At 42.0% G+C, this 24,527-nt stretch overlaps 1 long non-coding RNA gene across 1 annotated transcript in view; it reads left to right on the top strand.

Annotated features, from left to right (window-relative positions):
* LOC141087962 (uncharacterized) overlaps positions 1-24,527 on the top strand; it is a 385,435-nt gene that overhangs the window by 315,651 nt on the left and 45,257 nt on the right. Inside the window, exons 3-5 of the long non-coding RNA XR_012231784.1 lie at positions 4,940-5,119; positions 9,078-9,152; positions 9,351-9,410. This is a non-coding gene — a long non-coding RNA (uncharacterized lncRNA). The remainder of the gene's footprint in view (positions 1-4,939; positions 5,120-9,077; positions 9,153-9,350; positions 9,411-24,527) is intronic.

Genomic DNA, 24,527 nt, shown 5'->3' with positions numbered 1-24,527 from the left:
CCTGTCTTTGGAGTGCTCCCGGCCTGCCAGATAACAGCTGTTGCGATGTCGATGTCTGCTGTGGATGCTCCTCATCTGAGCTATTGGAAGCAGCACCCTCTTCCCCCAATGGATGCCAATCTGGGTCAACAACTGGGTCATCCATCACCTCCTTCTCTATGTCATGTGCACCTTCCTCTGTGTCACCGTGTATGGTGGTATAGTGTGCGGGAAGGGGCACCTGAGTCTCATCAGGGTCAGAATCTGGCTCTGTACACTGCGAGGACAATGTAGTGCTCTGAGTGAATGTACCAGCAGAATCATCCATCAGCGGCTGTGCATCAGTGCACTCCATGTCAGATTCATCTTGGCCTGGGTAATTCACCATTTCACTTGATAATCCAGGCATGGTATGTGAAAACAGCTCCATGGAGTAATCAGTAGTATGGCCTGCGTCATCCTTCAATCTTGGTTGGGGTGAAGGACACAAGGAAAGGTGTGGTTCATGAACATGAGCCTCCAATGACGACTCAGTGCTTTTACTTTTTACAACTGAAGAAGAGGAGGCGATAGAGCTGGAGGCTGAGTCAGCAATGTAAGACAAAACTTTTTCCTGATGCTGTGGCTTTAAAAGCGGTTTGCCAACTCCTAGAAAACTAAGCGTTCGAGGCCTTATGTAGCCAGACGATGACACAGGCTCAACACCTCCTGCATTCGGTCCTATTTTGCTCTTGCCACTACCATCAGATCCACCACCAACACCATCATTACCAGCTGCCAACCCCCGCCCAATTCCACGGCCTCTTCCACCAGCCTACCTCATTTTTGGTAGAAATGTAGACAAAATCCAACAAACTATATAGTAATGCAAAACAAGGTACAAGGTTTCTATAGGACAGGGGAGATTTTGAATTTCTGCAGACACTTGTGGACACTGGACACTTTTGGATTGTGTGAGTCCCACTGATATCTGAGCGCTATGTGACAGGCTCGATGGCACAGCTGTGACCAAAGTGACTAGATGATAAGGGAGATTTTGAATTTCAGCAGACACTTGTGGACACTGGACACTTTCGGATTGTGTGAGGCCCACTGATATCTGAGCGCTATGTCACAGGCACGATGGCACAGCTGTGACAAAAGTGACTAGAGGATAAGGGAGATTTTGAATAACAGCAGACACTTGTGGACACTGGACACTTTTGGATTGTGTGAGGCCCACTAATATCTGAGCGCTATGTGACAGGCTCGATGGCACAGCTGTGACCAAAGTGACTAGAGGATAAGGGAGATTTTGAATTTCTGCACACACTTGTGGACACTGGACACTTTTGGATTGTGTGAGGCCCACTGAATATCTGAGTGCTCTGTCACAGGCTCGATGGCACAGCTGTGACCAAAGTGACTAGAGGATAAGGGAGATTTTGAATTTCTGCACACACTTGTGGACACTGGACACTTTTGGATTGTGTGAGGCCCACTGAATATCTGAGCGCTCTGTCACAGGCTCGATGGCACAGCTGTGACCAAAGTGACTAGAGAATAAGGGAGATTTTGAATTTCTGCACACACTTGTGGACACTGGACACTTTTGGATTGTGTGAGGCCCACTGATATCTGAGCGCTATGTGACAGGCTCGATGGAACAGCTGTGACCAAAGTGACTAGAGGATAAGGGAGATTTTGAATTTCAGCAGACACTTGTGAACACTGGACACTTTTGGATTGTGTGAGGCCCACTGATATCTGAGCACTATGTCACAGGCTCGATGGCACAGCTGTGACAAAAGTGACTAGAGGATAAGGGAGATTTTGAATTTCAGCAGACACTTGTGGACACTGGACACTTTTGGATTGTGTGAGGCCCACTGATATCTGAGCGCTATGTCACAGGCTCGATGGCACAGCTGTGACAAAAGTGGCTAGAGGATAAGGGAGATTTTGAATTTCAGCAGAATCTTGTGGACACTGGACACTTTTGGATTGTGTGAGGCCCAATGAATATCTGAGCGCTATGTGACAGGCTCGATGGCACAGCTGTGACCAAAGTGACTAGAGGATAAGTGAGATTTTGAATTTCAGCAGACACTTGTGGACACTTTTGGATTGTGTGAGGCCCAATGAATATCTGAGCGCTATGTGACAGGCTCGATGGCACAGCTGTGACAAAAGTGACGAGAGGATAAGGGAGATTTTGAATTTCTGCAGACACTTGTGGACACTGGACACTTTTGGATTGTGTGAGGCCCACTGATATCTGAGCGCTATGTCACAGGCTCGATGGCACAGCTGTGACAAAAGTGACTAGAGGATAAGGGAGATTTTGAATTTCAGCAGACACTTGTGGACACTGGACACTTTTGGATTGTGTGAGGCTCACTGATATCTGAGCGCTATGTGACAGGCTCGATGGCACAGCTGTGACCAAAGTGACTAGAGGATAAGTGAGATTTTGAATTTCAGCAGACACTTGTGGACACTGGACACTTTTGGATTGTGTGAGGCCCAATGAATATCTGAGCGCTATGTGACAGGCTCGATGGCACAGCTGTGACAAAAGTGACTAGAGGATAAGGGAGATTTTGAATTTCTGCAGACACTTGTGGACACTGGACACTTTTGGATTGTGTGATGCCCACTGATATCTGAACGCTATGTGACAGGCTCGATGGCACAGCTGTGACAAAAGTGACTAGAGGATAAGGGAGATTTTGAATTTCAGCAGACACTTGTGGACACTGGACACTTTTGGATTGTGTGAGGCCCAATGAATATCTGAGCGCTATGTGACAGGCTCGATGGCACAGCTGTGACCAAAGTGACTAGAGGATAAGTGAGATTTTGAATTTCAGCAGACACTTGTGGACACTGGACACTTTTGGATTGTGTGAGGCCCAATGAATATCTGAGCGCTATGTGACAGGCTCGATGGCACAGCTGTGACAAAAGTGACGAGAGGATAAGGGAGATTTTGAATTTCTGCAGATACTTGTGGACACTGGACACTTTGGATTGTGTGAGGCCCACTGATATCTGAGCGCTATGTCACAGGCTCGATGGCACAGCTGTGACCAAAGTGACTAGAGGATAAGGGAGATTTTGAATTTCAGCAGACACTTGTGGACACTGGACACTTTTGGATTGTGTGAGGCCCAATGAATATCTGAGCGCTATGTGACAGGCTCGATGGCACAGCTGTGACAAAAGTGACGAGAGGATAAGGGAGATTTTGAATTTCTGCAGACACTTGTGGACACTGGACACTTATGGATTGTGTGAGGCCCACTGATTATCACAGCGCTATGTCACAGGCAGAAATTGGCTAGTGTATCACAAACTACAAGGTGTATGTCAAATTGGGCAGAATAGGAATCTCCCTAGAGTGCAGGTCTGTAAGAACGGAACATGTCCTCGTTTTATTCTCACAGAGTGTCACACTGATAGCTTCACTGTGGCTGTGATAACAGCCGTTACACGGTACTGTGTGAGGAGCGTACACCGCTGTATGGTGTGAAAAAATGCACGCTCAGTACCTCAGCAGGACAAAAAAAATAATTGGGATTGCTTTTAAAAAAGCAGTTTGCGGAGCAGTGGGTAAACAGCAATGCAGGAATGTCAGGAAGCCTTAGAAGGCAGCCCAACAACCAACACCACTGATACACCACTATATAGCCTCCCCTTGCACTGCACACACAGTGACTGGTGTGTTGTACAGGCAAAATCGCTAGCAGCAGAAGCAGTTTTTTTTTCTTCTCAGCAGGACAAAAAAAAAAAATTGGGATTGCTTTTAAAAAAGCAGTTTGCGGAGCAGTGGGTAAACAGCAATGCAGGAATGTCAGGAAGCCTTAGAAGGCAGCCCAACAACCAACACCACTGATACACCACTATATAGCCTCCCCTTTCACTGCACACACAGTGACTGGTGTGTTGTACAGGCAAAATCGCTAGCAGCAGAAGCAGTTTTTTTTTCTTCTCAGCAGGACAAAAAAAAAAAATTGGGATTGCTTTTAAAAAAGCAGTTTGCGGAGCAGTGGGTAAACAGCAATGCAGTAATGTCAGGAAGCCTTAGAAGGCAGCCCAACAACCAACACCACTGATACACCACTATATATCCTCCCCTTGCACTGCACACACAGTGACTGATGTGTTGTACAGGCAAAATCGCTAGCAGCAGAAGCAGTTTTTTTTTCTTCTCAGCAGGACAAAAAAAAAAAATTGGGATTGCTTTTAAAAAAGCAGTTTGCAGAGCAGTGGGTAAACAGCAATGCAGGAATGTCAGGAAGCCTTAGAAGGCAGCCCAACAACCAACACCACTGATACACCACTATATAGCCTCCCCTTGCACTGCACACACAGTGACTGCTGTTTTGTACAGGCAAAATCGCTAGCAGCAAAAGCAGTTTTTGGTGTCTTCTTCCCTGCCTAACGCTCTCCCTACAAAATCAGCAGCAGCAGCAGCTCTCCCTATTCTGAGATCAGCATGAGTAACATGGCGGTCGGCGTGCACGCCCTTTTATACCCCCTGTGACGCCCCCCAAAGCAAGCCAATCACTTGCATGCCCTTCTGAAAGATGGTGGTGACCCGTGCCTATGTCATCACGTTGCCCACAGTGTCCGTGGATCCTGATTGGCTGAAAAAGAGCGCAAAACAAACTTTTGAAACGCGACTTTGGCACGTAAGTCGCCGACCTTGTGGCCGACCTTATCCTAGGGTCGGGTTTCGTTTCATGAAACCCGACTTTGCCAAAAGTCGGCGACTTTTGAAATTTTTTGACCCGTTTCGCTCAACTCTACTAAATACACTTATTATTATTTCTGCCTTCATGCATTTTTTGCAGTTTATTTTTTTATTTTAGGATATTTGTGTTTTTCGTCTTGTTTTTGGTTTTCTCTGTGCAATGGTCATGTGTTAATATGCATTTACATTTTGCATACTCATTAATTTACTTTTTCACCTCAGACTCCAGTTTCTTTGTCACAAAATGTTGACATAGCCCCTGCACCACTTAACACCTTGTCGAACCAGCAAAGGACTGACTCTTGCTTGCACTAAGCACACCGTCCTACCTTCAGCGTCACCTGCCTCTGCCAGCAGTGACCCTGCCACCTGGGATCCAGCTCCACTAACGCTGCCCGCCAGGTAAGCTACCGTAAAAGCGGATTATAACACACCATTTTATAAAAAAAAAACATTTTTTACTATTTTCCTCCCCAAATTTTTCAGTGCGTCTAATAAACAAATGCATGTTAGAATCCGCAAAATACGATATACATATATTCATATAATGTATGTGTGAGCATGTGTTTATTTTTGTTACAGTGCTCACTTTTTGTGACAGCTTTATTTATATTTCTGGATTATGGAGATTTGTTTTGTCTTAAAATAAAATAAAAATAATACTCAAGGATCCCATCACGCGAAGCACACATAATGTGAAATATAAGTTTTGATAAATAGCTTGAATTCAGTGTTATGGTTTAGCAGCAAAATTAAGTCAAGGAAAGGAGGCATTAAAATGCCCTCTTTATATGTAATGTGTGGAGAATTAAAAAACTGATGTTATTTACCTCTTAGCGACAGAGCCAATTTGCAGCTTAATGACCAGGCCAATTTTTACAATTCTGACCACTGTCACTTTATGAGGTTATAACTCTGGAACGCTTTAACGGATCCTGCTGATTCTGAGAATTTTTTTCATGACATATTTTACTTCATGTTAGTGGTAAAATTTGTTCAATATAGCTTGCGCTTATTTATGAAAAAAACAGAAATATGGCAAAAAATTTTAAAATTTTGCAATTTTCAAACTTTTAATTTTTATGCCCTTAAATCAGAGAGAAATGTCACTAAAAACACTTAATAAATAACATTTCCCACAGGTCTGCTTTACATCAGCACAATTTTGGAACCAACATTTTTTTTGGTTAGGAAGTTATAAGGGTTAAAATTGACCAGTGATTTCTCATTTTTACAACAAAACTTACAAAACCTTTTTTTAGGGACCACCTCACATTTGAAGTGACTTTGAGAGGTGAATATGACAGAAAATACCTAAAATTGACACCATTCTAAAAACTGCACCCCTCAAGGTGCTCAAAACCACATTCAAGAAGTTTATTAACCCTTTACGTGATTCACAGGAACTGAAGCAATGTGGAAGGAAAAAAATTAACATTTAACTTTTTTACAAACATTTTACTTCAGAACCAAATTTTTTTATTTTCACAAGTGTAAAAAGAGAAAATGAACCACAAAATTTGTTGTGCAATTTTGTCTGAATATGCCAATACCCCATATTTGGGGGTAAACCACTGTTTGGGTGCACTGCAGAGCTCAGAAGGGAAGGAGCGCCGTTTGACTTTTTCAATGCAGAGTTGACTGGAATTGAGATGGTACGCCATGTCGCGTTTGGAGAGCCCCTGATGTGCCTAAACAGTGGAAACCCCAAAAAATTGACACCATTTTGGAAACTAGACCCCTTAAGGAACTTATCTAGATGTGTGGTGAGCACTTTGAACCCCCCAGTGCATCATAGAAGTTTATAACGCAGAGCAGTGAAAATAAAAAATCATTTTTTTTCCTCAAAAATGACTTTTTAGTCTGCTATTTTTTATTTTCACAAGGGTATAAGGAGAAATTGGACCACAAAAGTTGTTGTGCAATTTGTCCTGAGTACGCTGATACCCTATATGTGGGGGAACCACTATTTGGGTGCATGGGAGAGCTTAGAAAGGAAGGAGCGCCATTTTGGAATGCAGACTTTGATGGAATATTCTGCTGGCATCATGTTGCATTTGCAGAGCTCCTGATGTGCCTGAACAGTAGAAACCCCCCATAAGTGACCCCACTTTGGAAACTAGATCCCCCAAGGAGCTTTTCTAGATGTATGGTGAGCACTTTGAACTCCCAAGTGCTTCACAGAAGTTTATAACGCAGAGCCGTGAAAATAAAAAATTATTTTTTTCCTCAAAAATGATTTTTTTTTAGCCCACTGTTTTTTATTTTCACAAGGGTAACATTAGAAATAGGACCACAAAAGTTGTTGTGCAATTTGTTCTGAGTACACAGATACCCCAAATGTTGGGGTAAACCACTGTTTGGGCACAGGTCGGGGCTCGGAAGGGAGGGAGCACCATTTGACTTTTTGAACGCAAAATTGGCTGGAATCAATGGTAATGCCATGTAGCGTTTGAGGACCCCTGATGTGCCTAAATATTAGAAACCCCTCAATTCTAGCTCCAACCCTAATCCCAACCCTAACTCTAATCCTAATCCCTAACCCTAATTCCAACCCTAGCCCTAATCCTAATCTTAACCCTAATTCCAACTCTAACCCTAATTCAAACCCTAACCCTAATGGAAAAATGAAAATAGATATATTTTTTTGTTTTATTATTTTTCCCTACCTTGGGGTGATAAAGGAGGGATTAATTTACTATTTTTTTTTGTTTTGATCACTGTCATAGGGTCTATCAAACTGACCAAAATGAACCAATAGGAAAAACCTTCCAATTGTTGCCAGGCACTGGCCGGCAAATCTCGGCGGGCTCACTGCGCATGCCCCCGCCATTTTCTTCCCAGAAAAAGATGGCAGCGCCCATGGAGGGGAAACACGTGGCTGAGGACCACCAGGAAGTATCGGGGGGATCGGGGACCCTATTTCTCTCTCCTCTGATGTGCGTTCACATAAGAGGAGAGAGAAATTAAATAGCACATCAGACTTTTTTTGAGGTCGCCGTTATACGGTTAATAAAGGCGATCACAAAAGCGGGGTCAGTAAAAACCAACCCAAGTCATGTTCTCTGTGGTCTCGGCTACCCCCGGCAGCCAAGACCCTGGAGAAAATCCGACTCTGGGGGCGCTATACACTTTTTCCACAGAGCCGTTAATTATCAGTGATGTGGTTTAAGTACCCTTAACTACCGCCGTTAAAAGGCATATCCGCGGTTGTTAAAGGGTTAAAGGGAACCTGTCATCAGGATTATGCATAGTAACCTACACACAGTGTCACGTCGGCACTGTGATACTGAATAATATGATACCTTGTGTGATGAAATCCATCTTGTTGTGTCTTAATCTTTATTTTCAGTTTTGTGTTAATGATATGTTTGTGTCCTAAGGCTGGGTTCATGTATGTGGTGCTATTCATAGTGCAGACTGCTGACAGGTCACTGATCCCTCACTGACCTGCACCCTAGTATACACAATGAATACCAGCACATACTGAATTTTAAAAAATGCTTCTGCAGGCAGGTGTTGGCCGAGGGAACCTGTGCTGCAGCTTCATCGCATGGTTACTGTGCACGTAATCCCTTTTGCAGATTTACTTGAGCAAGTAAAAAAAAAAGCATTTTTAAAATGGCGCTTGGGGTGCCTGCGCAGTAGCAGCTATCAGTTTTTATAGAGATTTGGTAGCTGCTTTCTCGCAGGTGCCGGTGACGCCATCTTGCTGGAGAAGAAGAAAAAATGTCCTCCTAAAAGATGGCGCTGCCCGCATTTGCGCATGTGCGGACAAATACAGATAAATTGACTCTTTGGATTATTATCACAGACTTTGACTTCTGCTCCTATTTTCTATGTGTTTCAGCACTGCAGTAGTAAAACAGTCAGATTAGGTCTTTTTTATATCCCTATGTGGAATGCTGTACACTTTGACATCTGTCCCTACATTGTTAAAGCCTAAATTGGTGCTGCATGGCCTACCTAAATCTGTCATAGTCCCTGTGATAACCTCATTGATTGGCTGTGCTGCGCCATGTCATGTGATATCTGCAGAGCATTACTGGGAAAAGAGCAAATTCTTAAAATTATTCTTTTACAAACTTTTCAATTTCTGTCCATCATTTCAATGAGTTATATACAATCTGTATTTTCCACATTTCTTAATCTTCTGAGAGGCACTTTTTTACGCACCTTTAATTGAATAGTGTGCCTATTTATACCTGCACTTCTTGGCTGTACTTATCATTGTGGTTTGTCCTTATGAAGAAGTGTGATACTTCAAAACGCGTTGACAAATAAACTGCAATCCTGGTTGTCTGATTCCTTTTCGTTGTTGATCCATTGACATCGTAAATGTATTTTTCTCCAACCTTAGATGTTCTCCAAGTCATGGGTCTGCAACAACCTCTTTTAAGCCTGTTAAGCAGTTGTGATCATACAACCCTACCAGGTAAGCACGTTTGCCCACACTTTCTCACTTTTTATCCCGATAAGACCCTTTTGCGCTCATTGCCTTTCCAGTTCACTATTCCTATACCTCCCCACACTGTTTCACCCATGCAATGATGTACCTATACATCACATCATGTTAAGTTGTTAAAATCTAATATTTTATGCTTTACTTTATAACATATCATTTTATCACTAGGAGGAAATTCAAGGTGGAGATAACCTACAGTATTCTCTAACTGAAGGCGTTTTTCCTACGGTATGCTTTATTGGCTAAAATGATGCTTTTAGTTATCATTAATGACAGACAAAGGAGTTTTAGATTACAATAAATGCATTTATAATATAATATTCAGAATTTATTTGCCACTATAATTTCAATTTTATATAAAAAGCCGCTCTGGATTTTTATCAACAATACAAATTGCTTCAGTTTGCCCTATAACCTCAAACTCTTTTTAAAAATCACCTTAATCTCTTGGTACAAAACCGTCACTAAGTCACAGAGGTAATTATTTCTACATTAGTGCTCCGTGTCACAAAATCTCGATAAACAAGGTGAGAGGTTAATTGGAAAGAGAATTGAACAACATTTTGCGAATATGGAAACACTAAAGTTGTCTTCGAGGTGTACTGGATTATGAAAAGCAAGTCATTCCTGAGCATTTAGAATTGTGCTATCCACACAGAGAAAACGTCTTTTTTTAATAATTACATATGAACAATACAAAGTTACAACCTTTATTGTGTTCAGAAATTTTAATTTGAAATAAAAATACCATTTTACCACTTACTGCTTTATAAGAGAAAAAAAATAGTACAAGGCTAAACATAATCATGAGAGCAAAATACCGTAATCTAAGTTACAAAACCATTTGTTTTTCTGTGTTGAAATGTATTTGACACTACGAAGGCCAATGCTTTAATTTAACCAGCAACTTACAAAATTGGCAGTTTTGGCTGAAATTCCTGGAAATTAGATCTCTTTTACGTACTGTATATTAGCTTTGCTTCCCCAAAAAATAATTAATGAGACAAAGCAACTGCTGATTAATGTTTCCCAATCGCTTCTCTCTACTGTGAAATATTATTCTTTCAAAAACTGTTTCCTAAATTGTTTTCTTTAATCAAAATATTGTTAATAAAAAAGAAAATATATCTGTAATAAACAAATAAGAAAACAAAACAAAAAAATGTTTCATGGTCCTGTATTTAACCCTTTACCAACATTTACCAAACTGGCAGGTCTAATGTTGGTTTCATCTGCTTAGAGAATATAGTAGCTGCGTCCACATTATACCTGGCACATGTATGGCATCTGCACGTAACTGTCAGAATCTACCTGAAACAGAAGAAACCTCTGACTGGTATTTATGGATGCACCATTACATAACCCCATCGGCGTCCTATGATCAGGGCCGGCCCGAACGTATAGGCGAACTAGGCGGCCGCCTAGGGCGCCGACCCAAAGGGGGCGCCAGAGAAAAAATAGAAAAAATTATAAAAAATCTTTTCAAAAGGCAAAAAAGTTTTAGGGATGGAAAGAAAAGTGTACATATTTAAGGGCAAATATGATGCAAGAGAGGTTGGTTGGGTTGGCAACAATTTCGATAGAATCTGAAGTTGCTAAACAAATTAATCTCGGTGACTTAGTGTCATCCTTTTCAAAAAAAGGCAAGGAAACAAAAATTTTAATTACCTATGGTCGTTTTTGATTTGTGTTATTGATTACTTTGTATATATTTGTCCTATACAACTTCTTAGAAGATTAAAGAGTTAGGAGAGAGTTAATTAATCATTGTTGTTGTGGTTTATTTTGCTCCTAAATTTATATCCCAAGTTTTCATCTACTGCCAAGAATAGTAGGGGCGCAACAAAATAGTTTCGCCTAGGGTGCCGTAATCTCTCAGGCCGGCCCTGCCTATGATGTGGCTGTGGGGTGGTGATGGTTTGACTACCACCCCATGGACTTGCCAAATGCTGAGCTTTGTAGGAGGCCATAATACTCTATACTGCAATACTGTAATAATGCAGTTTATAGAACAAGTAATCAGATGACCTCAGGTTGAAGTCCCTGAAAGGGACTAAAAATAAATAAAATACGATTTTCCAAATATTGAAAATTAAAAAATATGCACCACTCCACTTGCAAAAAAGTTAGGACGCTGTGCAACATGTAAAGAAAAAATCCAAATCCCTCTAAAAAGCAAGAAACTATACTATGGTATTTATATCTATATGTATAGGATAGGGGAAAATGGAAGATCAGCTCACCTGTCTCAACAGAAATCCAAAGTCTGTTCACACAAGGAGCCGCCTTGATCAAAGGCGTTGTCCAAGGTAAAAGGTAAGAAAAAAAGTGATCTCCAGAATGAAAACTTATTGAAATATAATCACTATTTTTATTTGAAAAACATTAAAACTGGTAATTGTTAAGGTCCATGGTAGATAGATCTCAAGAAATTTTCACATTGAAGATCACTTTTTTCTTACATTTTGCCTATGGTGTTTATATGTACTATTACTTTTTATTTATTTACAGTAGGGTTATCGCTTTCTTTGTTTCTATCTTTACTTTTGTGTGTTTAATGGCCAATGAGAACATGGTCCTATATGATGTATACATACTAACTTATTTTCTGGCTCATTTTCTTTTTATTTTTCGTTCGGTTCTTGCACTCAGTACAAACAGTGGTGTGGTTTCCATTTCTTTGAGCTTGGAATTGCATTTATACAGTTCTCCATAGCTGGGTGTCCTCAGCCAGACTCCGGTCCTGCTCAGCCCTTATTCACATTGATGTCGTTTTTGACACATGGTAAATGTTTAATATTAAGGACCATCCTGATTTTGGCTACACCTTATCGCAATGGGATGGCTTTTACACTTTTTTTTTTATCAAAAACAGTGTTTACTAAGTACCTTATGTTACTTATATGCACTATTGCTTTTACTTATTTAATTACAACAGGATGCTTGCTCATTTTGTTTCTATCTTAGGTTTACTCATAATGTAAAGAATACAAGATTGCAATGATTTGGAAATCTCTTATGTCCATATTTTATTCACAACAAAACACAGAACACATATCAAAAGGTGAAAGTCAGACATGTTTCCATTTCAATTGAAAGAAATTAGCTCATTTAGAAATTGATTGCAGCAAAACATCTTAAAAAATGGCACAGTATTAACAAGAGGCTGGAAAAGTAAGTGGTATTAACTAAAAACAGTGGGAGAGTGAATTTTCAACTAAATCACATGACCTTATGTAAAAAGAGTACAAATGGTCTGAGGTTCACCAATTTGTGAACCACTATGTCTAAAAATTGTTGTAGAATGACAAATAAAAGTTCCACATTGTAAAATTGTAAAGACTTTGATTATCCCAGCAGCAGCAGCAGCACATAATATCATCTAAAGATTCAGCTGGAGAAATCCATGTGCACAAGGGACAAGGTCAATGGTCAATATTGAATGGATATGATCTATTGGCCTCAGGCAGCACTGCAATAAAAACATTCATGATTTAGTCGTGCAAATCACTACATGGTCTCAGTAATACTTCCATAAATCATTGACTGTGAACAGTTTGCTGTGCAATCCACAAATGCAAGTTATAGCTTTATCATGCAAAGAACAAGAAATATATCAACACAATACAGAAACGTCAGCATCTTCTTTAGGCAAAACCTAGTTTAAAATGGACTTAAGTAAAATGAAAAACTGTACACTGGTCAGATGAATCAAAATTTGAAATTATTTTTTTAAATAAAAATAAAAAAGCACAGTTATTCTTCCATTTATGCCTAATCCATTGAAGCCAATGCCACCTGTAAAAGCACAGAAAATAACAAACAACCATAATACTCACCTTTACGCCTAATCTACCAATGCACATGTCCTCTGGAAAAGAAGCAAAATAATAAACAATATTCCTCACCTCACCAACATGAAGATAATTCATTCTGTTCCACAAAGATATGGATGATTTGGACAGCAGTCACATCAGTGTCTCTCCCTGCCACCCGGCTCACACTGACACAGGAACATAATAACTCCTGCAGTGTCTAGCGTGTAGCAGCCGGGAGAATTTTCACTGCAATTAAAAGCTGATAAACCCTGGAGACCTCATTTACAGCACATTCGCTGATTGAGAACTTGCTCATGCAGCGAGTGGTGCTGTAAGTGAGCTCCCCAGGGTTAATGAGGGTGTCTTATAGATGCCTCTCCATTACTAACCTATGAGCCTGATGTCAGTTGCCATAAAACAGCTGACATCAACCCCACAAACTTTTCCCTACTTGTCACCATACCAGGGCAAGTGGGAAGAGCCAGGCAAAGCACTAGAATTGGCGCATCTAATAGATGCAAGTTTTCTGGGGTGGCTGCGGGTCCCTTACCAATCTGAGAATACCAGCACCCAGCTGTTTGCTTTAGCTTGGCTGGTTGTCAAAAAGGGGGGAACCCCATGACTGTTTAATATTTATTTATAAATGCCCCCTCTATTGGGACCCCTCTCTTCTTGATAAACAGCTATGATGATTCCTGTTGGACCCCTCTATTCCTGATAACCAGTCATGATACAGCTGACAGCTGAGGATTGCAGTCTGCAGCTGTCAGTTTTGCCTTCGCTGGTTATCAAAAATGGAACAGACCACACATCATTTTTTAAATTTTGTTTACTTATAGTGCACAGGTGCTGGATGTTGAATACTCCAATCAGCAGAGCCCGCTCTCACTGTTATCAGGCTGATGATAGTAGTACTCTCTTATCAGCTGATGCCTGTGACCAGCGGTAACTCTTTTTAAAGCAGGCCACGGCTGCTAACTCATGCTGTCATCTAACAACATGGGAACCTCAGTTCTCTAACCGGTGGTAAAGTTCTTAGCACCAATCAGAGCATGTGCATGCCACGTTGTCCTCCAGATGACAGCATGGCAAATAACAGATGTTTGGGCCTCCCATACATCTGAATGGGGTCTGGGCTTGGCTATCGTTCTTGCTCCTGAACCAAATTTTTTTTAGATGTTCAGTTGAACCCGCAATACCAAGATATTAATGTGTTCTCCCATCAGTGCTGGTGAGACGTTCTTTTACTGAAATTCTGCGCCCTTTTTTGCCACACATACCTTTGATCATTGTGGTCAAAGAGTTCCATTTTAAACTCATCGATCCACAGGACGTGTTTCCAAAATGCATCAGGCTTGTTTAGTTGTTACTTTGCATACTTTTGCATCTTGGAGTGTCTATCAGCCATACCCTCCTTTTTCATATCTCGCTTCCTAAAACTCAATGTAGACAAAACTGAACTCATTATCTTTCCTCCATCTCACGTATCTTCCTTACCCAATCTATCTATTATGGTAAAAGGCATCACGCTCTCTCCTGCACCTGAAATCCACTGCCTCGGAGTAACTCTTGACTCTGCCCTGTCCTTCAAACCACACGTCCAAACTCTTGCCACCTCCTGTCGCCTCCAACTCGAAAATATTTCCAGAATCAGTCCCTTCCTCAGCCCTCAATCTACTAAAACTCTTGTACATGCCTTCATTATCTCCAGCCTTGACTACTGCAATACTCTCCTCTGTGGCCTCCCTGCTAACTCTCTTGCACCACTCCAGTCTGTCCTCAACTCTGCTGCCCAACTAATCCAACTCTCTCCTCGCTACTCCCCTGTCTCTCCCCTCTGCAAATCCCTCCACTGACTTCCAATTCACCAATGCATCCAGTTCAAACTACTAACACTGACCTACAAATCCATCCACAACCTATCCCCTCCCAAAATCTCTGAACTAATCTCCCAATATCTTCCCTCATGTAATCTTCGATCCTCCCAAGACCTCGTACTCTCCTCCACACTTATTCGTTCTTCACACAACCGCCTCCAAGATTTCTCCCGAATATCACCTATCCTTTGGAATTCCATGCCTCAACACATCTGATTATCCAAAACCCTTGGATCCTTCAAACGGAACGTAAAAACCCATCTTTTCAGGAAAGCTTACAGACTGCCATAACCATTCTGCTGCCTCACCACCGCCCGCGCCACCGCCTCAAAACCACCAGAGCTGCTGCACCCCCGACCTTCCGTCTCTTCCCCACTATTCCATAGAATGTAAGTCCGCAAGGACAGGGTCTTCTCCCCTCTGTACCAGTCTGTCATTGCAAATTTGTTTACTGTTAACGATATCTATAACTTTGTATGTAACCCCCCTTCTCATGTACAGCACCATGGAATTAATGGCGCTATATAAATAAATATTAATAATAATAATAATAATAATACTTCTGACACAGAATTTTATGGTGAGGACACAGGAGAGGTTTTCTTCTGATGACTCTACCATGAAGGCCATATTTGTGCAGATGTATCCGAACAGTAGGACAATGTACCACAATTTCAAAGTCTGCTAAATCCTTCTCACATTTTATGATTTTTAAATAATGAAGCTGAATTTTATTATGTGAAATAAGCATTTGAGCACCTACCAACCAGCAAGAATTATAGCTCTCACAGACCTGTTAGTTTTTCTTTAAGAATCTGTCATACTCTGCACTCATTACCTGTATTAGTTGCACCTGTTTGAACTCGTTACCTGTATTAAAAATATCTATCCACACACCAAATCAATAATAATCCAACTTCTCCACCATAGCCAAGACCAAAGAGCTGTCTAAGGATATCAGGGACAAATTTTTTGACCTGCACAATTGATTGAGTAGGAAAAAAAATGTTTTTTCGAGGGCTAAAGGGAAACCAAAATCCTCAGCTACTGCAATAATTTTTTTGTAACAAACACATGCAAATCATTCATCCTGCTGGACTAATAAACAAAAAAATCATCCAAATATTAGACTATACCACCACCCGATTCACCTCTAGCTGTCACTCAGTGTAAAAAAAGTCACTACTGATTCAAAATAAAAACATGACAGACGAAACCCCATTGGGAGACATTTGTCAAAGAAAAAATAGCCATGAAAACAAAAAAACTAAAGATGAGAAGCCAATAGGGTTAACAGGCAGCAACTGAAACGTTGATTTAATATCCACTTTTGCCATTAAAGAACCAGGGCCACACTTACTCAATAATAAAATTGCATCATCAAAGGAGAAAAATTTTACCCCAGTTGAAGACTTATCCACCTCATCATTTATGGAAGATCCCTTTGAAAATGACAAATGGTGGATAACCCTAAAGCTATTGGATTCCTTCCTGGAGGTGACTCCCAATGAGGAAATCCTGAAATTTTGAAAAGGCGGACTCACAAATGGATTGACACTTTTTCCCTCCTTCATCTCGCAAAATAATTTGTCCCTGACCACAGACAAGTGTTCTCTTGCTGATTTTAAGGTGTCAATAACCTTACAACCTGAACCTTTACCTGTACCTCTGTCTGGGAAAGCATCTAGTAAACATGACATTCCTTTTTGAATGTAATCTTTGGTACTCGGTTGTGGCACTGACAACCATTTTAAAGCAATGAAATACCATATGGTTAACAGAACAAAAAGAGCACTCATGCTTATACCTGCAATTATGTAACCATTTACAGCTCAAATCATTAAAGGCAAAGCACAACCCTTTACAAATGGCATTGACGTTAGCCGAGGCATTATTCTGCTGCCTATGTGAGGGTGATGGCTTCTGAGGAAGCATGACATTTAGTCACAGGCCAACATCCTTAACACCCTAATTTACATTGCTATGAACTGATATTTTTTGGTGGAATTGCTCATCATAATTAAACCAAGTAAAACCACCACAATTCTTATATGTCTCTAGCACAATATCGAAATGCTGAAACAAGCCACAGAACTTCTACGGGAAACACTCACCAATAATTGATGCGAAAATACAAAAGGCTTGAAGACACTTATGAAAGGACCTTGGAACTCCCATCTGCTGGTCATGATCTCTATCATCATTCCTTTTATCTTGCTTCAAAAATTATTTTGCTGATGGAAGAAGAGATACTATAACAAAAGACTCATTTTTTCAAATTATTTCTTTTAAACTAGCTGAGAGATGTTAACCTAATGGAGAAACATCACATGTTAAAGCTTCCTTGAAACATGTCTCATTAATGCCTTGAGACCTACTGGAGGAATCAAGGTTCTGCAACACAGAACCAGAATTACTACTGACAGGCTTAACAGCAGAACTGTCCACAGACCTAACAAAGTCAAGTAATTGAAAACATCTTGCGAAAAAGAGTTAGCATTAGTTAAACATATTGGGTCAGATTTATCATTTATTTCACCCATAACAGTGTGTGATGTCTTGGATCCTGATCCCTTGCTTCTTGTCCTGACCTTCTGGGTGAAGTGACCAGATCAAAAACTGCCTGCCTTGCAGCAGCATGACAATCAGGAGTTCCTTCAAAGGGCAGCACAGCTTCAGCCTCTAACAGGTTGTGCATCCCTGGTGATGCTAGCAGAAAAGCTCTGAGACGGCACAGCGGCAGACGCTGCTTACCAAGCTGTTAGTCAATCCACACCCGGCTGCATCTGAGATGACAGGGTGACACGAGTTCTTCTCCTCACAGTGGACCGACTGTCTCCAGGCATCAGACTACTGACCTCTGAGTGTCACTCTAGACTGCCTCTTCTTCTTCCTGCATTGCCAACGGTCACAAACAGGCTGTGGATAGGCAGCCCTGGGCCTCCGGATGGTCGGAAAAAACAGGTCGAAGACATTATTTCTGGACAGGTGACATTAATACAAGATGGGGGCCAAAATCAGAGACATTATTAAAGAAAATGGTATGAGACATTATAACCGATTTGCAGCTGTGATAGGGGACTTTATTATAGGAAGGTCGACAATGTGGACATTAATACAGGGGCCCATACAAATGACCAATAGGCTGGTGGGGCACATGTCCAAATATTGCACTGGGGCTCAAAGGAATCAAGTTACGTCACTGGTCAGCGCTGTCCTTTTCTCCCACCTGTAGAGTGTAAGTACTTATGGTAAGTGGGTCCTATCTCTGGCCAGTAAAGTATAAATTCTTATTGTCCATGAGGTTCTCCCTCTCTCCTATCCTCAACATATATTTTGCCAACAACTTCAAGCTTTCCAACAAATGGAAATGTATTCACTGCAAACAGAATTTTGAGGGAAATTTTTGGGATGTTGGCGAATTTGAATTTCGAAAGATCCACTTATCTGTTGTACAGAACTAAATGTGTCTTGCTCCATTGGACATGCTATGCATAAAGATTGTTCACCCAGAAGCAAATAGATTATATGAAGTCAGTTTGAGTCTCTGCAGCGATATATGAGGGCTGTATGGCATTTAGCACTGTGGTACCGGCTCTCGGCCAGTGTTTCAATGTTTTGGTTTGCTAGCTGAACTTTTAAAAGCTAATGACACTGTGGCGAGATGTGTACTATTAAACAATAGGAACATATAACATTGCTAACACTAAGTGCTTTGTAGACATTTAGAAAGATTTAAGTTTAGCTTTTTGGTTCATTAATTATACTTCAATGAGTTCGAGAATATTAAATAGAGGCCTGGCTCATTTAAGAAATTATCTCTACTCTGCTTCACCATAATCCTTTTCTGGAGCAATGATCTGGATTTGTATTGTTTATTTAAACTTGCACCTTCTTGTCAGTAGACAATTATAAACGAGCCATGAACATTGCTAAATCATTAACGACTGTAGGCAAAACCTGAGTTAGGCTACGTGCACACACTGCGGAATGGGGTGCGGATTTGGCCGCACGGATTTTGTAAAATCCGCAGGTAAATCTGCAGGTCAAAAGACCTACGGTTTTACCTGCGGATTGCTTTGCGGTTTTGCCCTGCGGTTTTTCATCTCCACAATGGAGGAGATGGCAAACCGCAGCGGAATCCGCAGAAAGAATTGACATGTCAATTCTTTCTGTGGTTTCAAAACCGCAGGAAAACCGCGCGGAAAAATCCACACCGTCTGCACTGCGGTTTTTTATTCCCATAGGGAATAATGGTACTGTACACCGCTGCAAACACTGCTGCGGAACCGCAGCAGAATCCGCAGCGTGTGCACACACCCTTAGAGTAAATACTTAGGATGCACCATGGATTTAGTTTAAGTATTTTTTTTCTTGTTATTTATGTGTCTAATTTCTTTGTCTTGTTCATCCAATCATATATAGCTCTGGCAAAAATTAAGAGACCACTGCACAGTTTTATAAAAATCAGCTTCTCTACATGTCGGGCAGACATTCCATTCCAGTGTCAGTTGAATTCCAACCAGAGTACATGTGGTGCCCCTGTTGCTCAGTCGCCACAGAGGTACTGCACCTTCTCCTAAGGTGTGGTGCCCCACCATCCAGGTAAGTTGGGGACTCCTGACCACGCTCCAACACTTGCACCCCACACAATAGAGTAGTTCAGAAAAACCACATTGCGGCTCTTTGCCTAGAGAGAAGAAGAGCACCTTTGGTGGTTTCCTGCTTGGAACACTAAACGTGCTGGGAGGTGGGTGGGAGAAAACATAAAAGATGTTTTAGGATTAGAGGTCAGTCAGAAGGAGAGTAGGAGAGAGGAAGCCACTCGGGAGGATTGGGGATCCCTGGAAGAGGGATTGAGGAAGCAGTGCTGCAGCTGCCTCAGTGGCCTGAGCCAGCTGGCATGGGAAAGGAAAGAAGGAGAAAGACATTGAGCTGAAGCCTGAGCTTCCATAGGAGAGAAAGACAAGTACGGAACGTAGGAGTAAAAGGGAACACAGAGGATGTGGGTTAGAGGAAGAACCCTGCCTAGAAGTTCTAAGCGCAAGGCCGGGGCCCGGTCCCCGAGGTTGTATGGACACTAATGGTTCTGCAGCAGACACCGGTGGAGTAGTGGGCTGTAAATGCACTACTCCCATCTAAGACTTGATGGCACAACAGCAACATGAATAGAGAGCCGGGACTTAGGAGTAGAGAGTCCACAAAGCAGGCTACAGCTGTCTGCTGTGCAAGTAGAGTTCTTGGAAACATCTGTCAGGAGGAACTCCAGTGTAACACAGTACTAGGAGATCTTCACACTTAAAGGCGCTATAGAGGAGATGTTCAGGAAAGGCACATTAGATGGCGGAGTGTGGAAAGGAGCATTCCATCTTGCCTGGAGGTTGATTGAGTCCCTGACCCGGAGGACACGGCACAGAAGCGGGCACTACAGACTGTGAGTAAAGCTTTGGAACTACATGCCCTGGTGTCCTCCATTACTTCCTGCGTCCGTCCGCCTGGCACTGCTACATCCCCTGCGTCAGACACTACACCATCTAAGTGTCTACACATCTACATTGCCCTGGGACAACAGCCCTGCCTGTGGAGGGCTAAACCATCCTTGCTGCACAACACCATCTGTCCCAGAGGATCTGCATGCAGTGTTGGCTTAACACCTCCCTTGCCGAACACCACAGGTGGCGTCACGAACTATTCATCTAACTACATTCCACCATTCACATCTTCCTATTACTTGAGTGCCCAGGGCCATGGTCCAGGTCACCGCTGCTGTGACACATCCCACTGATACCGGCCCGGTACCGAGTACCCCACAGCCCTGGGAGGGCGACCCATACACCTCATTCAACTTAATGTGCTTCTGATTAGGTGATTACCTGAACCAAATCTTACTTAACGAAGGAAAGTATAAAAAACCCTGCTGTGGTGTTCACAATACTCTTGCAAAAAGACAAGTTGGATGGCAAAACAAGTGCAAGTAATATCTCAAAAGTAATAGGAATTAAAAAATAACTTTTAACCATGCCAAAGGAGTTGAAAAGAAAAGTTTTGAGTGAGGAAAAGAAGGGCTCAATTCTGGCTTTACTAGTAGAGGGACAGCGTCATGTTGCATCCATCCTTTAAATTTCTAAGATGGCAGTCAATTACAACAAGGTCAAGCAGCAGACATTGGGGACAACAAAGCTACAGACCGGCAGAGGGTGAAAACGACTCTCCACTGACCTGGATGACTGTCATCTTATTTGAATGTCACTCAGCACCGCAGGATGATAACAAGTGACCTACAAAAGGAATGGCAAATAGCAGCTGGGGTGAAGTGCACGGCAAGAACAGTTCGTAACAGGCTCCTAGAGGCAGGTCTCAAGTCATGTAAAGCTAGAAAAAAGCCTTTCATCAATGAAAAGCAAAGGAGAGCCAGGCAGAAGTTTGCCAAAGACCATAAGGATTGGACCATAGAGGACTGGAGTAAGGTAATCTTCTCTGATGAGTATAATTTTAAGCTTTGCCCAACACCTGGTCGTCTAATGGTTACACCGTGACCTCGAGAGGCCTACAAGCCACAGTGTCTTGCACCCACTGTGAAATTTGGTGGAGGACCAGTGTTGATCAGGGAATGCTTCAGCAAGGTTGGAATTTGGCAGGTTAATCTTTGCGAAGGACGTATGAATCAAGCCGCATACAAGGTTATCCTGGAAAAACAGTTGATTCCTTCTCCTTAGGCAATGTTCCCCGACTTTGAAGACTGGTTTTTCCAGCAGGACAATGCACCATGCCACACAGGTAGGTCAATCAATGTGTGGATGAAGGACTACACATCAAATCCCTGTCATGGCCAGCCCAATCTCCAGACCTGAACCCCATTGAAAACCTCTGGATTGTAATCAAACAAAGAAGAACTGCTTAAATTTTTGAGCGAGAAGCAGGGTGAAAGGCTGGTGGCAAGCATGCCAAGACTCATGAAAGCTGTTTTTAAAAATCATGGTTATTCCACAAAATATTGATTTCAGAACTCTTCCTGAGTTAAAACATAACTATTGATGATTCTAAATGATTATGAACTTGTTTTTTTTGCATTATTTGAGCTCTCAAAGCACTGGAATTTTTTTTTATTTTTACCATTTTTCTTTGTCAGAAAAAAAATATAAAATATATTGCTTGGAAATTCGGAGACATGTTGTAAGAAATTTACAGACTAAAAGAACAATCTACATTTTACTCAAAAATATACCTATAAAGAGAAAAATCAGACAAACTGAACATTTGAAAGTGGTCTCTTAATTTTTGATTTTTGTCAAAGCTGTATATATATACTGTGTATATATATATATATATAATTTTTTTTCTACCTGTCTAAGTATTTATGTGTAATAAAATGTATATTGATTTAACAGCTTTTATTATTATTACTAGATTAAGGCCCGATGCTATCGCATCGAGAGGATAGTGACACACCTCTTGCCATGATAACCCTCAATACACACACACCTCCTCAACATACACTCCTCTCACCTTTCACCATCTCCACTCACATCCACTCACTCTTTCACTCCACATACGACCCTTTCTCTCACTCCGTCTCTCATACTCACACTGTCATCGTCGCTGCTCCATGATCCCCGACATCTTCTTCCGCCGGCGCCATCCTGGATCCCGACGTTGTCCACGCCGGCGACATGTTCTTGCGGCCATGCCATCTTGAGTATTCTGAAATCCTGCGAGTGGACATTAGTGGAGATAGTGAAAGGTGAGAGGAGTGTGTGTTGAGGAGTGGTGTGTTGAGGGTTAACATGGCAAGAGGTGTGCTGTGACGTCACCAGTTACAACTGGACGGAAGTTGTTACAACCCGGAAGCTGCTTAGCGCATTTATTATAGTAGATTAAGGCCCGAAGCTATCGCATCAGGAGGATAGTGACACACCTCTTGCCATGTGAACCCTCAACACACAGTCCTCCTCAACACACCACACAGCCTCAACACACACTCCTCTCACCTTTCACCATCTCCACTCACGTCCACTCACTCTTTCACTCCACATACGACCCTTTCTCTCACTCCGTCTCTCATACTCACACCGTCATCGTCGCTGCTCCACGATCCCCGACATCTTCTTCCGCCGGCGCCATCCTGGATCCCGACATTGTCCACGCCGGCGACATGTTCTTGCGGCCATGCCATCTTGAGTATTCTGAAATCCTGCGAGTGGACATTAGTGGAGATAGTGAAAGGTGAGAGGAGTGTGTGTTGAGGAGTGGTGTGTTGAGGGTTAACATGGCAAGAGGTGTGCTGTGACGTCACCAGTTACAACTGGACGGAAGTTGTTACAACCCGGAAGCTGCTTAGCGCATTTATTATAGTAGATTAAGGCCCGATGCTATCGCATCGAGAGGATAGTGACACACCTCTTGCCATGTTAACCCTCAATACACACACACCTCCTCAACACACCACACCGCCTCAACACACACTCCTCTCACCTTTCACCATCACCACTCACTCTTTCACTCCACATACGACCCTTTCTCTCATTCCGTCTCTCATACTCACACCGTCATCGTCGCTGCTCCACGATCCCCGACATCTTCTTCCGCCGGCGCCATCCTGGATCCCGACATTGTCCACGCCGGCGACATGTTCTTGCGGCCATGCCATCTTGAGTATTCTGAAATCCTGCGAGTGGACATTAGTGGAGATAGTGAAAGGTGAGAGGAGTGTGTGTTGAGGAGTGGTGTGTTGAGGGTTAACATGGCAAGAGGTGTGCTGTGACGTCACCAGTTACAACTGGACGGAAGTTGTTACAACCTGGAAGCTGATTAGCGCATTTATTATAGTAGATTAAGGCCCGATGCTATCGCATCGGGAGGATAGTGACACACCTCTTGCCATGTGAACCCTCAACACACACTCCTCCTGAACACACCACACCGCCTCAACACACACTCCTCTCACCTTTCACCATCTCCACTCACGTCCACTCACTCTTTCACTCCACATACGACCCTTTCTCTCACTCCGTCTCTCATACTCACACCGTCATCATCGATGCTCCACGTTCCCTGACATCTTCTTCCACCGGCGCCATCCTTGATCCCGACGTTGTCCACGCCGGCGACATGTTCTTGCGGCCACGCCATCTTGAGTATTCTCAAATCCTGCGAGTGGACATTAGTGGAGATAGTGAAAGGTGAGAGGAGTGTGTGTTGAGGAGTGGTGTGTTGAGGGTTAACATGGCAAGAGGTGTGCTGTGACGTCACCAGTTACAACTGGACGGAAGTTGTTACAACCCGGAAGCTGCTTAGCGCATTTATTATAGTAGATAGATGTATCACACCTATGTTTTTATGTGGATAAGATATTTACATAGTGAGCCTCAAGAAGGACAGTATTACTGATGTATGTAAAGTGCTATTGAAATAATAGTACTCTATTAATAAATAAAAAATTAATTATTATTACCTAAGTTATGTAGGTATGTGTTTGGTATGTAGTTGAAATCTACGTATGTTTGCCTAAATTTTTTTTGTTTTTGCCTTTTTTTTTTTAATCTATATATACCTATGTATATTTTTATGGATTTAAATATGTCTATGACATATATGTGAAAGAGATAATTAGTGTAAGATATATCTATCTGCTTAAAATATTTATATATATA

The sequence above is a fragment of the Dendrobates tinctorius genome, unplaced genomic scaffold (genome assembly GCF_039654945.1).
Source record: "Dendrobates tinctorius isolate UK_male_01 unplaced genomic scaffold, ASM3965494v1 ptg000036l, whole genome shotgun sequence".
Classification (NCBI taxonomy): Eukaryota; Metazoa; Chordata; class Amphibia; order Anura; family Dendrobatidae; genus Dendrobates; species Dendrobates tinctorius.
The sequence above is the reverse complement of the archived record's forward strand: the minus strand, read 5'-3'. Positions and strand labels throughout refer to the sequence as shown.